General features: G+C 37.0%; 2 long non-coding RNA genes across 3 annotated transcripts; both read right to left on the bottom strand.

Annotated features, from left to right (window-relative positions):
• Positions 1-8,356: 8,356 nt before the first annotated feature.
• Positions 8,357-11,417, bottom strand: LOC140014951 (uncharacterized). 2 transcript variants are annotated; one of them, XR_011821705.1, is made up of 4 exons: positions 10,005-11,417; positions 9,831-9,922; positions 9,413-9,723; positions 8,357-9,128 (listed from the first exon to the last, which is right to left on the bottom strand). It is a non-coding gene; the product is annotated as an uncharacterized lncRNA (long non-coding RNA). The 2 variants fall into 2 exon arrangements; XR_011821704.1 differs by having other exon boundaries at positions 9,831-11,415.
• Positions 11,418-15,615: 4,198 nt separating this feature from the next.
• LOC140015308 (uncharacterized) lies at positions 15,616-17,316 on the bottom strand. The gene is made up of 3 exons (XR_011821916.1): positions 17,149-17,316; positions 16,111-16,261; positions 15,616-15,750 (listed from the first exon to the last, which is right to left on the bottom strand). It is a non-coding gene; the product is annotated as an uncharacterized lncRNA (long non-coding RNA).
• Positions 17,317-18,048: the final 732 nt, after the last annotated feature.

Genomic DNA, 18,048 nt, shown 5'->3' with positions numbered 1-18,048 from the left:
TGAAATCCCATTTATAACCCTAAACATTTTGCATTTAGTCGTTAAGATATAGGTAAAATACCAAAACCCCCCCTGTGGTTCGCCAAATGTACATTTTACCTCCCTATAGTTTGGAAACCTACAATTTAACTCCCTGTCGTTTCAACTAAAGTGAAATCTGACAGAAAACATCTACAATAACGGTATTTGAGTGCCACGCGCTTCTGCTGAGAGTTGTGGTTGCGATAATATTTTTAATTGCCAAAGATACTCCGTGTGTTTCCAAATCATAGGGAGATAAAGTGTACATTTGGTAAACCACATGGGGGGGTTTTTGGTATTTTACCTATTCTCAAATGCATGAAACATTCTTTCGAGGAATTGACTTATAGAGGGGCAATTTTAGCATTTTTTGTTCAAACGTTAATTTAGATGTTTTCTGTTAGATTTCACTTTAGTTGAAACGGCAGGGAGTTAAATTGTAAGTTTTCAAATCATAGGGAGGTAAAGTGTACATTTGGAAAACCACAGGAGGGTTTTTGGTATTTTACTCTTAAGATATATATCAACCCTCCACTCTAGTTTTTATTATTTATTTTTATGGAGAAATGCATTTGGTCCCTAATTCTTGGCACGTGTGCAATTTTAGTCTTTAAAGTTTCGGTAAAATTAAATTTGGTCTCCGATGTTTGGCACTTGTGCTATTTTGCTCCCTAAAGATTAGACAAAACAAAGTTGGTCCTCAATATTTCTAATTTGGAGCAAATTTAGGACAATTGATGAATTTTGCCAATTACAAATAAAACCTAATCATATTTAGTCGTGTATTTGTTAAATAAATTTTGAAAAAAAATGAAGCAAACCAGTGGTTAGTTTTAAATAACAAGAATAACTTACATCATGGCATATGAATAACTAGTTAATCAAGAAACTGAAAAAAATAATTTTGTTAAACTACATGCAAAAACCAGGTTTTAGGGTTTTTTGCTTGGAGTCAATGGGTATATATAGAGAGATATTAAATGTGTTTTGGATTGACGATGAACTAGGTGAAAGACCTATTTCAATTTTATAGTTTAAAGAATTTTTTGTTTTACTAGTTAATTAGTTACTCACATGCAAGTATGTAAGTTTTTTTTTAAGCAAAATATAACTTATTATTTATTCAAGACAAGCAGACACAAGTACATGGCGCTGAAGCAACCCAGAAGCTAAAGTGTGGGGGATCTACTCCCGTAAACGCTGGACCCGTACATTTGCGAATTCTCTACAATCTAGTAAAACTGTTGCCCTTACTTCCCCTGGGAGGTTAGCAGAGGATGTTGTGACCCAATCCCTCCCCAATTTAGACCCTGCTAACCTATCAGCCGAACTGTTCTCCTCCCTAAAGGTGTGACGAACAGAGGCCAAAAAGGACGTAACCAAATCCCTGATTTGACGTACAAAATTACACAAAGGCCATTTTGACGAACTCCTTGAATTGACCAGAGAGACGAGAGAACTCGAGTCCATTTCTACCAGCAGTCTCCCCCTAAAAGCCACTAAGCACAAACGGAGGCCATGCAGAAGTGCCAGGCTCTCCGCCGTTAGAACGTCAACCTCCCCGAACTCCTTATAGAAGGCAAAGATGACCTTACCTTCGTGGTCATGGAGCAAGCCTCCCCCCGCTCCTTGGCCATCGCAGACGCTTACGTCTATGTTCAGCTTCATGAACTGAAAAGGTGGTCGCTTCCATGCAATTGCCAAGCACCGAACTCTGGTACGACTCGGGGTAGCCAGAGCTCTCCATGGATCATCCGAGTCCCCTTTGAAGTGAGCTGTCGTAAGCACATTCGCCCGTCCCAGATGTGCCACAAAACTCTCCACCATGTTAATAACACCTCGAGCGTCGTAAGCCACCCCGTCGAACCTAGCTTTATTACGGCCAGTCCATAGGAACCACAAAATCAAACACGGAATCATCACCCTAATATGGTCCCGCAATACCCACGATGATGAGTAAAACCATGCCAAGCACATAGCCGAAATTGAGTTGGCGCTAGAGCTTAGTATCTCAAATCTCCCCTTGAAATGATTCCACACCTGTGTGGCAACCGGGCCATCGAGGAAAAGGTGTGACACGGATTCCCCCTGGGCCGAGCAACATGAGCAACAAGAAGCAAGATGAAGACCCCGACTTTGCAAAACTGAGTCCACCGGGACCAAGCCCCTTAGAACCTTCCATACAAAAAAAGAAATCTTCAATGGTACAGTCGCATTCCAAATATGCCTATCCACTACCGACCCGTTCCGTCGCTGTCGAACCGCCGCCCAAGCCGATTCGAGTGAAAAGTCGCCAGACAACGAGTCCCCCCAAACCATATAATCGTCCTGATCGGGGAACAACTGGACTTGTTGGACTTGATGAATCAAATGGGTAGGCAACCAGCTTGCTAACCGCTCTCGGATCCATCCCTCATCTTCGTAGAATTCCGCCAGCAGTATATGTGGGGGATCAGAGATGGCCACCAACTCAGCAAGAGGCCGATCTAATAATCGTTAAGCAAGAGGCCGATCTAATAACCAACGACCGAACCAAAAGTTGACGAACCCCCTACCCAAGTATCATCGAATTTTACTCTCAGCGACCTCACGAACCTTCTCCAACCGCCGCCAAGATAATGGCGGTCTACTAACCTGGACCACCATGGGATGCACCCCCTTTACGTATTTCGAGTGCATAAAGTCAGCCCATATGGAGTCTCGCTTCCGTAACTTCCACCAAAGCTTACAGGCAAAGGCCCTGCTCATATTTGCAAACGATCGAAAACCTAACCCTCCTTCGTCAACGGGGTAGTAGCACCTATCCCAGAACCTCCACCGAATGCCTTTCAACCCCCCACGTTTGTCCCACATAAAAGCATTATAGATTCTCCCCAATTTTTGAACCACACCCTTAGGGGGACATAGCACCTGCAATAAGTACATCGGCATGGAGGTTAACACATGACGTAGCAGGATCAACTTACCTCTTGAGGAAAGTAACCACGAGCTCTAGTGAAATAGCCGATCCCGCATCTTTGCCACTAGGCCATCAAATAAACAACAGGTAGCTCTTCCCCTCGAGACTGGCGCACCTAGGTAGCGGAATGGAAGCACCTGCTGTTGGAATTGGAGCTTCGTCGTAACCAACCGCGTTTGGTCCTCCTAGGCTCGGTTCGAAATAATGAACGAACTCTTACCCGCATTAATACGTTGGCCTGAATACGCCTGATACCTACCAAATAGGTCCGAGAGCACATCTAGACAGCGCTCCGAGCACCTGGCAAAAATCAGAATGTCATCTACAAATGCAAGATACGAAACCCAACTACCAGCCGACATATAACATCTAATCTCGTCCTGCTGAAAAGACCTTGCAACCCACGACCTAAGAATTCTGCCACTAGAATAAATAAAGCCGGCGATAAAGGGTCCCCCTGACGGACCCTCCTGGAAGACTTAAAGTAGCCCGCCGGAGAGCCATTAACCAGAATCGAGAACCAGTTGTTCGACAAGGTTCGAAAAATGAGGTCCACGTTCCCCTTGTCGAAGCCAAACTGGCAGAGCATGAAAAGCAGAAAACTCCATTCGACTCTGTCGTAAGCCTTTTCCATATCCAACTTCAGAATAAGGTTCGGGTGTCTCAACCTCCGATCCAGATCCAAAACTAGCTCTTTGCCAGCAAAATATTGTCCTCTATTCCCCTGCCCGGCACAAAATCCATCTGCCAGTCAGAGACCAACCTGGGGAGTAGTCGGTTGATGCGGTTCGCCAAAATTTTGGATATCAGCTTCGAGCTAAACGTAAGTTATTATTTCTTAATTTTGTTATTTAAAGTTAGCTGTTATTTTGCTTCTTTATTTTAAAATTCAATATTATAGGCGTATGACCGCATGTGAGACCAAATTACATTAGTAAATGACAAAAAATTTTCAATTGTCTTAAATTTACTTTAAATTAGAATCATTAGGGACTAGATTTGTTCTTGTCAAAACTATAGAGACTAAAACTGACAGGTGCTAAACATTGCGAATTAAATTCATTTTACCAAAATTTTAATAACTAAAGCATGATAAATACTAAGAAGTAAAACTGCAACTTTTTCTTATTTTTATCACTTTGTAGCAATCAATTGAGATATTATCATTAAGGGTTCCTTTACTCCGCCTAAGGTATAGGATAAAAGGTGAATTCGGTATTTAATTATGAAAATATACAAATTTTCTGAACACAAATTTACACAATTTAGAGGTAGGTAACAATATTTGAATTTTATAATGGACTGCTAGATCTAACTCTTTTATTTAGTGTGCTTATATTGTACTATTTATGGCACACAATAGAAAATGCTTTTTATTGAATGATTAATCTTGTAAATAGCAATAGTGTATATATACTAGTACCTTTGTTGCATACCAAGTAATATTAATTTAAATGTGCACTTCGTTTTTTACATGTGTGACATGCAACTAAGGATAATAGTATATAAACTATCGGTGATACAAATTAACCACTTATTAAATCTATATTATATATAAGAATTAATCTATCTAACACTGACATTGTAGATTTGGATAAATAACAATTATACAAAATTTGAATTTGAAATCCAACTTTTGTACATATATCATAGATCCAACGGTGATAGTATATACACTGAGTGCATTTGGATAGTGGATTATTTGGAATAATTCTTTAAATAATTATTTGTTGACTTTTTGAAATGTAGGGGTGAAAGATAATCGTTTGGACAACATGAGTATATTCCAAATAGGTGTTTGGATAGGTTAACAATTATTTAGTGCAATGGGATTCAATTTTGGGCCGAGTGCACATTTACTATTGCAAATAAATAAACATTCAATCATGGTAAAAGCTAGTTTAATCCAATACAAACCATGCATCTGCACGGATATTACATGGAACATCCGAAACTTATTTACGATTATCTACTGTCTAATGGATACACCATAGTAGAATAGTGGTTTATTCATACACAATCTATAAAAGCGAGGCAACCATTTGAGCCACATTTCTTAAAACACAAATATAACTCAATGCCCCTGGTGAAACGCGGTTTTGTATTAGATAGGTCCAAGTTATACTCCTCACTTTCTTGTGCTTTCTCCTACGTTACGCGCCATACATTTCAGTTGCAATCGCATCTCGCCTAGCCTTCCAAGCCATAACCTCAGCTCAGGATGCATTCAATGGCTGAATGTTTGGCCTCTCAACGCCACCATCTTGGTGCTCTAATCCAACATTGCCGTCCTCGTACAGTTGAAAGTGGGCGTCACTTGGTTGGTGTAAGCGAAGAAAGTTGTGCAATACACAGCAAGCTATAACAACACTAACTTGAGTCGTCATGTAAAAATTTGGAACCGGTCCCTTTAAAAATTTAAATCTGTTCTTCAACACTCCAAAGGTTCGTTCAATGACATTTCTAAGTTCCGAGTGGCGCTTATTAAATAAAGATTTTTCTGGACCACCCCCGGTGCTGCATTCTTATACGGCGGTAAGAAGTCTGGAATATTCTTATATGCAGCATCTACAAGGTCGTATTTACCTTAAATATAAACAATTAGGTGTCAGTTCCTAATGATTAGAGAATTTGTAAGCAAATATTATAGTACTTTAAATGGATAAATGTTTTACTTAAAAATATTCTTGTGGCCTTAAAGTACTTTCGGTTAAATAGTACTTAATAAAGTTGCAATAAAAAATTAGTACTAGTTTTAAAAAATAATTGTTTTTTAAATGTACTTAAAGTACTTTAAAAAACTAGTTCTTAAATAAGTACTAAGAAAAACTTGATGCTTTTAAAGTACTTTGATTTCTAAAATATGTGGCCATCGCGAAGGTGAAGTTATGTACCTTAAATGTACTTGTATTTGACTAAAGTACTTTAAATGTTTAGAATACACAATCCAAAAAAGGACACAACTTAAATTAGTACTTCAACGTACGTTCATGTACTTAAACCAGAATTTTGCCTTGCATAGTTTACAAACAGATGGCATTGGGAAGTCCGAAGGGTGTGACAGAGCACCATCTAACACTTGGGCATCATGTGCACTTCCCTCCCACCCAGCATATATGTACGTGAATCGTATGTTGAAATCACAAATTGCCAGTAGATTTTGCGACTGAAACCCATGTCGATTTCTATACGCCATTTGGTGACCTGAGAGTGGGCATGCAGGAATGTGAGTGCCATCGATTGCTCCCACGGCATCCTGCATTTTCCAACAATTAAAATAGCATTTTCTCTCTTATAATGGCTCATGAGCTTTGAGTTAAAAGAACTTGCTTAAATTTGCCTATTTATTTTGGCAGACCTAACCTTGAACCACGGGAAGTATTTTTTCGAATTTTTGATTCTTGGGTGTACTTGATCGTAGTAAAAATGGCAAATTATTTGTGAAGCAAACATACAAAGACCGCGTAGTACTTCCCTTACATTTCGGTTAATTGTCTCCGTTGATCTATTGAAACGCTCTGCCAAAACTCGCTGCCGGGCACTATGACTTACCATTACCAAAGTCATGGCCAGTGCCTCTTCGATTTCCATTCGTTTTTTTATAGTTCTGAGGTACGTAATTATTGTACTTTAGTATGTCACAAAATAGGGGGAAATTGTCAACCGAAATACGACAATTTTCCATTATTCATTTGTAGTGACCATTGATCAATTCCTCAACCCATTGGCGCCCTGACAATGAGCCATCATGATGTGGAATTTTGAGTTTCGGTCCTCCATACCTTTCTACCTTCGGATGTCGAAGTATCAACTCTGCTGCAAGTTCAAATAGCAAGTCGTCCTGGTCATTGTCAGATGTTTGGTCATTGCTTGAGCTATGAGTACCACTACTATTTTCATCGCGATCTATATCCCCTGCAGTAAGTACACAAAAATTAGGCAGCTTTTATTACTAGTTTTGGAAAAAAAAAATTAAAGGACAGCCAAACCTTCTACTCACGGGGCGTTGTACTTTGTCTTTCGATGAACCGAAGCCTTGTCTAGGAGTCAGTCCTCCTTAACTCTATCCCCCAACGTAGAGTAATTCCGTACTTTGAAAAATATGCACTGGCCCCTATAATATAGAGATCTAGCGAGCAGATATTTTTTTGAGGCACGGGCGCACTATTTCCTTCTACTCGGGCCCCTGTTGACAGAAGGGGCCACCGCTCCAGAAATGCATGTTCCAACTTATTTTGGCAAAATCATTCCTTCAAACATTGGATTCCATTTTGCAGCCTCACATGCAACAACTGACCACTAGGGCAAGCTGTATCTAATAAAACAACTCGTATTTTTCAGTTTTGTTGACGAATACTTATATGTTAGATGCACTCTTATGTCTAACATCACATAATAGAGACATGACACTGATGACCAAATGCACTACCGGTTTGAACCTTAATTAAACAATGGGTAAAATACCAAAATACTCCCTGTGGTTTGATAAATGTTCAATTTAACTCCCTCTAATTTAGAAACCGACACTATAACTCCCTGTGGTGTTGACTAAATTGAAAATTGGATAGAAAGCATCCAATCTAATGGTTGTATGTGAAATGTCAATATTACTCCTACTACATATAAGATGCTTTCCATTCAATTTTTAATTTAGTCGAAATCACAGGGAGTTATAGCGTAATTTTTTAAATTAGAGGGAGTTAAATTAAACATTCGACAAACAATAGGGAGTTCATTTATATAGGGGCAATATTGATATTTCACGTATAACCGTTAAATTGGATGCTTTCCGTCCAATTTTCAAATTAGTTGAAACCACAGGGAGTTATGGTGTAGGTTTCCAAATCAGAGGAAGTTAAATTAAATATTTAGTAAACCACAAGGAGTTTTTTGATATTTTACCCTTAAACAATTCCAATTAATATATTATGAAAATAGGCAGCTAATGTACATCGCCTAATTTACACAAAAAGCATACTAGGTGCTTTTGTGCTATTCAAACAAACTAGCCTATCAAATTGCAAGCAATACTTCAGCTTTCAGATAACTTCGTAGTTTTGTCTCCTTTATAAAAACAAGCAATCATGGGCTACGTGTTGTTGATTCCAATTTCACAAATGAGACCAATTTCACAAACAAGGTTGCACCTGCACTAATACTACTTATTTCGGACCTGCAACCAAAGGGCAAACTCTAAATAAAGCCATAAACCATCTACCCCCCATTTATAGAGCTAGATAATTCCCACAAATAAAAATGTACCCAGAAGTTGCATAACCAGCATCGAACCCTCATCCAAACGCTCCAGTTCGAGTATACCAAATGCTACAATTAAGAATTAAATCAAGAAGCAACCAAGAGGCAGTGCAAGTAAAGTTCAGCCCAGGAATTGAATTTTTAACATTATAAAGCAAATTGACAGAAGTCCAATTTTGACAGTTAACCTAGGCCAAACACTGTTCAACCTTTTTCTCCAATAACATTTTGAACATGAACGCTCACTCTGGGGGCTTGTCACTGCCAAGCTCCTCCATGATGAGTTGAATATAATTATAGCGCTCGGTTTCATCAAAGCATACGAATGCAATTCTTTGTCCCGCATTTCTTCTTTGGGCAAAGTACATTGTCGCTTTCAACTTAACTGATTTTGGAAGTTGCATGTGCTTCACGATGTCCTGCACTATCGATACACTGTATTTTGCTTCCTCTTCATACCAACTGTGCTTTGTCTCCATGGAAGCGGTGTTGACGTGAGAGATTTTGCTGATTGCATCATCTAGTCTTTTCCTATCACTAGACGATCTTGTTGATTTAGTACCTCCAGATCCCTCACAATCACCAGTAGTGCCAAGACTTGAGAGGGGACGCTTTCCAGATGCCGCTCCTAGTACTGGAGGTACGTAGTATACGTCATCTCCTTCCCAAGGGTAATGCTAGTAGCTAGGGCCTGCCGAAGTTGAGGCTGGAGCCTTCCTTTGCTCTTTTGTAGCATTCCAGCAAGTGGCCGTCGGTGTTCATCCTCGGGCACTTGTTGACCTGCAAACTGCGCGTAGTTGCCTGTTGCAGTTTTTCTCAAAGTTGTTTGGGTATAAATATTATATAGAAAGCAGCTTCTAGGAGCTTTGAAGTCTTTGTAGTCTTTGTTTACCTAAAAAATGAATACCAATGAGTTAGTTAATGGCCAACCAGTAAATTTATGACTATTAGGAGGAATGTACGTTGATGTAATATCGAATCCAGAGCTGAAACAGGTCATTTTGTAGCCTCACACATTACTCCGAGTGGCTGGATTCATAATAAATATTTCAAAGCATGCACGTTTATTTGTACAGCTTTAGCATAAGCAATTGAGCACATTTTTCATGTTGAGCAAGTTGGGTATACAAATGGAGGATAAGCAGAAGAAAGGAATGCAAGTATATAGTCGCATACCGCTTCTATTTGAGCCCAGTACTCGTCGCTGGACGTGAAGCAATTACTTTCTTCGTCCCAACCAATCCTAGTCTCAGGTTTAGATGGCAAACCATGAAGATTGGAAAACACATTCCACTTCTTCTTGCACCTATACAATCTTGACTGGCACTGGCCCCCGGTGACTTGCATCTCAAAATGTTCCCTCAAATATGTGGCAAGCATATCGTAATTCTAGTCATCTGTCTTGTGATTGTCCCATTTTTTCGTTTGCTTCCAGTCAACATACGTGGTGATGAAGTAGAAGTCCACTGCAATTTTTCGTTCATTTGCTGCACATAAGAGCAGAAATTTGGAATTTTTATGCTTAACGCCATTGCAAATGTCAGTTTGGACCCAAAAAAAAACAGAACAACATAAAGGTTGTTGGTGCCTTTACATGGTGATTGTAGTTGCCCATACACAGTTGGTAGTTATTTGAACCGCTGGATGAGTTGGAAGAGTAATAAGATGTGCAGCTAGTAGGAGAGGCTTCAAATGTAGAAATTTCACAATTAAACAAGCAATCATGAATGAATATATTCAATGACTGATAAAGGTTAGCAAGACTTACAGAGGGATTCAATTTTGCACTTAGTAGCATTCATGGGCTGAATCACTAACACATTGTAGGCCAAACAAGTGTAGGTTCAACAAATACAAATGAAACCTGCAATACCTATAAGGAAGACATGTGCAACAGTGCTACCACAAATAAATTAAGGAGTACAAATTACCGGACTCTACAACAAGTTAAGATGACAATTTTTGCAAGAGGCTGTATGTTATATCCGTCTTTTGAACAAAGTCACACACCAACATCCGTTCAAGCATAAGAATGTATAGGACAAAAAGAAGATTATTTTCAAATCCATGGAGGGGCATTTTGTTATAAGCCACACAGATATTTTCCAAGCATATGATTAAGCAAACAAACATGTGACTTAGAGCATGAATATATTTCACTTAAGTTAGGAATTTTAACATAAATGTACGGGGACAAATGTCTTTTATCAAATGATTATAAAAAAATTATATGATAAAAAAATGATACGATAATTGATATAAAAATCTGTTATAATTTTAACTTAATTTGTAAGATAGTAACAACAGCAATTGAATGGCTGCTGTTACTAGACCAATAGATCATTGCAACCATCTGTATTTTCAGCCCAGAACAGTACTATATGAATATGTCATCTCTTAATTTGTGCTCAAAATTGTGGCATACTAAGCGCAACTAAGGGTGAGGTTACAGATAGTATTGGTCGGGTGGTTTAACATCCATTTACAGCTTAAATGATTACTACCACAGAGTTGCCTTCAATTTATAAAAATATTAGACAAGCAAACAAACCCTAGTTCTGGAGATAAGAAGCAGAGCAACAGTACAGAACTTATAATCATGTCTTAATAACTATGCAAAAATGGAATCTTGAGGCAATTCGTACAATTGACCAACTCTACACAATCATACCGCAAAAGAGATAGAAGTATTTGCAGATTGCTATAGGTTTGGCCAGTGCACATCATTAGAACAGCAACAAAAATTCCAATTTCATGGACCGTTGGGTTGGCATTAGTTGGATACAAAATTAAATTCCCGCGAAACTAAAAAAATCCCCTTGACAGGTGTAGAAGGGGAAGACATGTTGACAACGAAAATTAAAATTGAAAACAGAAGGAAATACTTGGGATGTGGCCGGAGTTTGTCGCCGATAAACTGTTATTTACCGCTGTAGATTAAACTGGAGTCGTCGATGAAGGTAGGACGATTTGTAACGCTTCTCCTATAAGGACTGTGAATCCCTCAGATAAGTTGTTCGGCCGACATTAATTGTTTGCCCAAGCCCCATACGTTCATGAAATGCATATCTGGTAAATAGTTGTGATATTTTAGTGGAGAGAGATGAGTAGTTTTGAAGAGTAAAGGAGAAGGTCGGGTGGTTGGCTGAGCTATGAGTAAAGCTTTTGGGCAGCTTTGTTGACTTTCACAAACGGCAGACAGAAAAGGACAAAATTAACGGTAAGTAATTTTGGGTCGTTCATCTTATCACTCAGCTTGACATTAAACTACACCATGCTGCTTACGTAGAAAGAGTACAGATAAAATAAGCTCAAATACATTTGTTGTTTTATTTAACCTGCCCAAACAAGTATAGGTGCATTATCACTAATAAGTTTTCATTTCAGCAGGCCAAACACACTCATTGTTAGTGTATATAAGATTTACTTTGTATATAAAAGGAGAGCCTTGGGTATGGTGTGAAACCTTTTTGCCATTTTCTGAACTTTTAACTTTACTATTAAAAAACTTAAATTTTACTTTGACTAACTAATTTTAATTTTCCAACATAACCACTCTAACCACTTCCAAGGATTGTAAATATCAAATTAACTCTAATCATATTAACGACATAATAAGCCAAATTTTTTTAATGATATATTTATAATTTATGTGGAATTATTTTCAAATTGCACACATCTTCAGTGTGCCCTTATTAAGTAATGGATGATGGAGGGACATAAAGCATTACTTCCTAATTTTAATTGTATACATTCATGACACACTAGACTGTTTGAAATTCTAACTGGCCCACATTAGAGATAAAATGTTCCCAATTAATGGTAGTGAAAGCGTTTCGAATATTAGTAGACTTGGAACCTTGGGTGTTTTGAATCATTCTACTAATATCCAATATTTTATTCCGTCGAGCATTTTATTCAATTTGTGAAATTACATCATTTGGTAAAATTGACAGCATATTCTGCAAGTCTTTTTCCACCCCTTTAATTTTTGAAATACCGTTTGTAGCTTTATCTAGGGTATTTGAGGTTTCTCCTCACTATCCTCTTCCTTTTCATTTGTGATTGAAAATTATGGGTTGCATTTCCCTAGTTAGCATTGTTTTCGGACACCAAGATTATTTATTCTGAATTCACCTTTTTCAGTTCACTTCCTCTTGTTCTGTGTTTAGAATGTTGTTGCCCTTCGTCCCAAAGGTTAACTGTATATTACCGCTCATTTGCACTTTTCTACTAAACTTCGTTGCACTATCCTAGGGGCGGAGCCACCTTAGCTTGAGGGTGGATAATCACTTCCCACAATTTCATAAATTACCCTTAAGCTGTGTTTGGTTCCCCATGGAATTGGGGTTTAGAATTGGAATTGGGGGGTCCCTATTCTAATTCTTGTGTTTGGTTAGTACCTTCCTCACAGAATTAGAATTGCATTCCAATTCTACGGGAGTTGAATTCTACGTTTGCAATTCTTTAGCTGGAGTAAAGTTTTCCCATCCCAATTCTGTGGTTAAATGGATAGATACGCGGAATCTCTGGTTTTTGGCTTTTTCCGTAGTATTTGATTGTCTCATGTTTCTGGCTATATCAAGATGCAATTCTCTTGTTTAATTGTGTTCGTTACTTTTAGCTAGTCAAGTAGTCGTCGAGTATCTATTTGGCTGCTAGAATACATTCATCTCCATGTTCGCTATTGAAGTCTTTATCTCTAAGTCCCAAATTTGCCAGTGATTGGCTGCTTATGGTCAGCTATTGCAAAACCTGAGATCTGATTGAAAAAAAACTGATATCTCATGAATTATTTAATTTAGGAACTAATTCATCCAAACTTAATTACTGTCATGTGTTTATAATCAGGCCTTCTGTTCATCCCTTTTGCTATATTGTTCAGCTTGGCTAATTTTAGTGAGAGATTTTGGGCTTAGTGGTTTGTTGCATGTACTTTTGACCTACTTAATTTGGCTATTTTGTGGGATATCATGAAGTTCCTTTGAAATCAATCCAAGAATTGTGTCCTTGTGTAATAAGTATGATTTAACTTTTGTGCTTATCAGGCACAATATTATGACTTCTTATAGATTCTTGATGAACCAGCGAAATACAAGTTTATATACATTCTTTGAAATCAGTGCAAGAATTGGACACCTATTTTATTTGACCAAATGAACCAAGGAAATAAATTGGATGGTAAATGTGCGTGGAAGACAAGAGCGTACACTGCAGTAATGAATGTTGAATTCCATATCTTGAAGATAAAAGAAGGAAAAATCCAATAAAGACCAGCTCAGAGAAAAGCAGCAATTTTCACATTGGTTTATTTATCCTGAAAAAAATAGAACTATAAGAATCAAGCACATTGTGACCAAAATAATTAATAGATATGGTGAAATCACAAAGATAGCCTTAATTGCTTATACTGCATCAGAAACACGAATAATAGTAACACAATAGCATCTAGAGTAATTGGAAAACTACTTCACCTAAGTTTCAGTAGCTGCGTCCCCTCCCCCTCCCTCCCCCAATGAAATAAAAGAATTGGGAAGCAAATACGTAAAGCATAATCACTTACACAAGTAGAAAACTAATCCACAATCATAACTTGCTAGTACTTTTTAGGAGGATTGACGTCTCATTTAACTTGTTTCCAGAAGAAAATCAAGGAATAATTAAAAGAACAAAGGCAATGTCTTCTTTATAGTCTGATCTTCTTTTTTTAGGGAAGAAAACTTCATTAATGGATTGTTGGAATTCGTTTAGCATGATTTGATTTACATCACTATTTTAATGGTAGGTTAAACATTGACTAGAAGTTATAGATCTACAATTTAACATATATAATAGCTTTGAAAAATTGTCAATCAATCTAAAAAATACAAGAAATTTCTCACTTGTCTTCTAATAGATAAATCACTGCAACATCTTTCTGTACATGTTGCGATCGCTAGATCTGCTAATTAATGGTTTGAGACTTCAATAATGATGATGAGATATATTGAAATAGATTCAAGATCCAAAAAAATTCACATCTGATAACTAATCTGAATTAAATTTAGATCTAACAAAATATAAAAAAATAGAAAAAGTACAGAATATCCATAGGAATTTCTAGGAAAATAGAAAACTCTCACTAAGCAAATTTAAGAGAGACTTTATTAGAAAAATAAAACCAAAATGAAACAAAATTCATCCATGGTCTCCCTCCCTAAGGTAAGGCCTTTAGAAAAAAGAGAAGAAGAAGAGAAAAATTGGAAAAGAACAGAGGTAGAGAGAGATGAGGGTTGGGACTATAGTTTGATCTTCTAATTCAAACAATTAACTCTAAATTACCAATAACGGATTAATTTACAGTAATTCAAACTCAAACCAAAGACTTTTCAATTGGGGGAAAAAAGACTTAATGGAAATGTAGGATAGATCTTGAACAGAAGTTTGAGAAAAAAAATCAACAAAATTCTATCTAATGAAGAAACTCTTTCACAATTCACCAATACATTGTATACTAACTTAATCTTTTCAAATTCATTATGAATATTATTCTTCTTAGTTTTGTAGTATTGTTATAATTTTATTTTTAGACCTTTCATTTTATTTGTTGATTTAAAAAATGAAGAAAATGTACTTTAATTACATATAATTTAGCATATCCAATTAATTAAAACATGTGCATTTTTTGATGATTACTATGGTAGGATTTGATTTTCATAACAATTCATTCTTTTCAAAACATGAGGACTCATCGACGAAAATTGTGAATTTTTTATTTATTAATTTCAAAATAGTTTTACTTTTGTTTTAGGTTTGGATTTCAGTTCACTTAGTGATAAGATTTTTTTTTTGGTGCATAATTTTTTCTTTTTTGGTGTATAAGATTTGCCTTTCATCTAAATTGTAACTTATTTTTTTATTTAATTTAATTATCAATATGTGTAAAAATATTTTAACAACGTACAAGACCCCCGGATCCAAGAGTCCTAGCTCTGCCACTGCATTGTTCCCTAACTAATGGTTAGCCGTACGATTTTGTTAAAAAAGAAAACATTGATGTCCTTAAATTAGCAACTAGTAAAATTAATACCCAAAAGGGAGATCCAATTTTTTGTTTCATCAAATATCCTTAAAATGGGATCCAACCGTTTAAAAGAACCTCGTGCCCCTAATTTCCATTGTAAAATGTAAAAGAAAATCATTTCTTGTGTGACAGCCCCACCTCACCCTAAGGCGAACCAAAGGGTTCGACGGACCGCCTGCCCAACTCTCGCCAGGACTCAGTCGTTCACTACAATTCTCAAATAAATTACAAATTAAACTCCAATATCACATGAAATGTTCCACAAATTCACATATCATAAGCAAAGCGGAAACTAATTCTAAGCGTGGAACGTACACATACATCCACTTCAATTCCAAACAGTCACACTGGTCCAACTATTACACAAATGAGTCCAAATCTAAACTATACAAGATATAAGCCATCCAGTCACACAAATAACGTGATACAAGCGCTTCCTTTGCCTCGAGCCCTGTGGAGGGGAAATAAAACGTTTTGGGGTGAGCTAGAAACTCAGCGAGTAACCAGTAAAAGCAGTCATCAAATCAGTTTCTCAATAGTTCATTTCAATGATGTCATGAATCAGTAATCCAATGTACGTTTATTGCTCTCGTGAGCCAGTGAAATCATTGTACTTAAACATCCAACGCTCAAATTGATTCAGTAACAGTGAAACAGTGATAGGGAGCCACTTGCTCTAAGTAAACAGTGGTGGAGACGTTGGTGTTCAGCACAAGACTTCCCAAGAACTCATTGGAGCCAAATCATGTCATGAATTCACATGCAAGAAACAGTTCATAAGAAGTTTTAGAAATAGTTTGGGGTCACTCACCAACCACGGCTCTTAATCCTCATCCATCATAGACAGTTTTCCTCGATCAAGTCCAAGCTCTTCATTCTACCAAGAATTAACCCAAACTCACAGCGATTAAACGTTCTCAAAAATTGGACAGCACTTCCCCTTAAATTCCTTATTTTCCATCCTACAATACATTACAAATCACATCTCAACTCAATCACAATAAAGCCCCAGAGTCATACACAAAATCATCTCATTTCAATAGCCGTTCAATAGACCCAAAGTCATACAAGTACGAAATCAAACTAGGAAAATGTCCAGAAATGAAGTTTAAGTTATAAACTAAAAGACAGATTTGCCGTCGCTTAGCGTAACGGACACAACCAAAGCTACACTTATCAGATTGGGGTGAAATTTATACCGTTTCGAAGCTAAGACAAAGGCCTACAACTTTGATGAAGACAACTCAGTCCAGTTTGTAGTGTATCTAAGTAAACATTCTGGATTACAGAACCAAAATCTCATATTCGGGCTAGTTAACTGCATTATGCGTAAATGATAATAACTCAGGCTACTGGAGTCCGATTGAGGTGATTCCAGGGGCGTTAGAAATCTAAGACATAGCACTACAATTTTCATGTTTTGACTAAATGCTAGTTCAGTACGTATCAAGGTGAACAAACGCGACCAACTTGGTGCACTGTCAAAACTGTCCACTGACTTTACTCCTATGGCAGTCAGGGTATTTTGGTCTTTTCATAGGCTACGTTGTTCCGATTGAGCTGAAATTTTACAGGAAACTATAAAACATCATTCCCTAAAACTTTCATGTTTTGAGATAAGGCTAATTCGGTTTCTAACATGCTCAAACAGAAACGGGCAGAACTGAACCATAAGAAATCTCAATTCTGGAATTTTCTCAAACCACCATAGAAATCACCAAATCCTCCACACAAAACCACAAAAGTGATATATAAACCATCATTAACCCTTATTAGCATCTTACAACATCAAAATCAACATTTCTACTCAATTGCTATAAGCTTTTACAAGAGTTCAAGGCTGCTTTACCTTCCAAAGATGGGTTAACAAGGTTGCACTTCAAGAACCAAGTTCCTTAGCTTTCTTTTGCTCTAACTCCCAAGCTTGTTGGATGGGTTGCACAAAACCAGAATTTTTCTCTTGTTCTTTCTCTTATGTCTCTCGGTTTTTTCCTTTCTTCATTTCTTCCACAAGCTGGCCGAAATTTTGCTTGTTTCTTTTGGCTTTAGTCTTGCTAAGAAGATTAATACTAAGTCCCTTGGTCAAAGTTCACTACCTTTTTTATTAGCCAATCAAAATTAAGCTTAGGAATATCATGGAACCTTTAGGAAGTCTAGCAACTTGTAATTAACCACAAGTCACACTATGGCCCAATTAAATTCACAATCCTACCAATTTACTCCACAATTTACATACTTGATATATGCCAAAAACCTAATTACACTTCAATTACTCCACTAATCACCCAATCACTATAATTACCTATAATAAAATATGTATTGTCATACATAAATTCAATTACATAATAACCTTTTAGTCACAAATAAAACTAGGGTTTTGATTTAAATTTAAAGTGTCCAAGAAAAAAAATAATGTTTTTAAACAAAACAAAAGAAATAAATCAAAATTTTAAAAGAACGAGAGAAAAACATTGTCCTAAAATTCGGGGTATCACATCTTGTACTAAAGAACTCGTAAACTAATCATTGAAAAATAACACTATGAAACTTAGGGGGTCAATCGGGCTTTTTGAGCCGGATTTTAGTAAGCCCAAGCTCGGCTTACAAGTTATATGAATTTTCAGGTTTTGAGCTTTCGAGTTTTGGACTCATTAAAAAGGTTCAATTTCAGTTCACACTATTATATGAGTTTCAAGCTCAAATTGGGCTTGACTCAAACTCATAATTAAATGCATAATTATATATAATA

This window comes from Coffea arabica, chromosome 10e (assembly GCF_036785885.1).
Source record: "Coffea arabica cultivar ET-39 chromosome 10e, Coffea Arabica ET-39 HiFi, whole genome shotgun sequence".
Taxonomy (NCBI): domain Eukaryota; kingdom Viridiplantae; phylum Streptophyta; class Magnoliopsida; order Gentianales; family Rubiaceae; genus Coffea; species Coffea arabica.
This window is presented reverse-complemented; position numbering and strand designations above follow the sequence as displayed.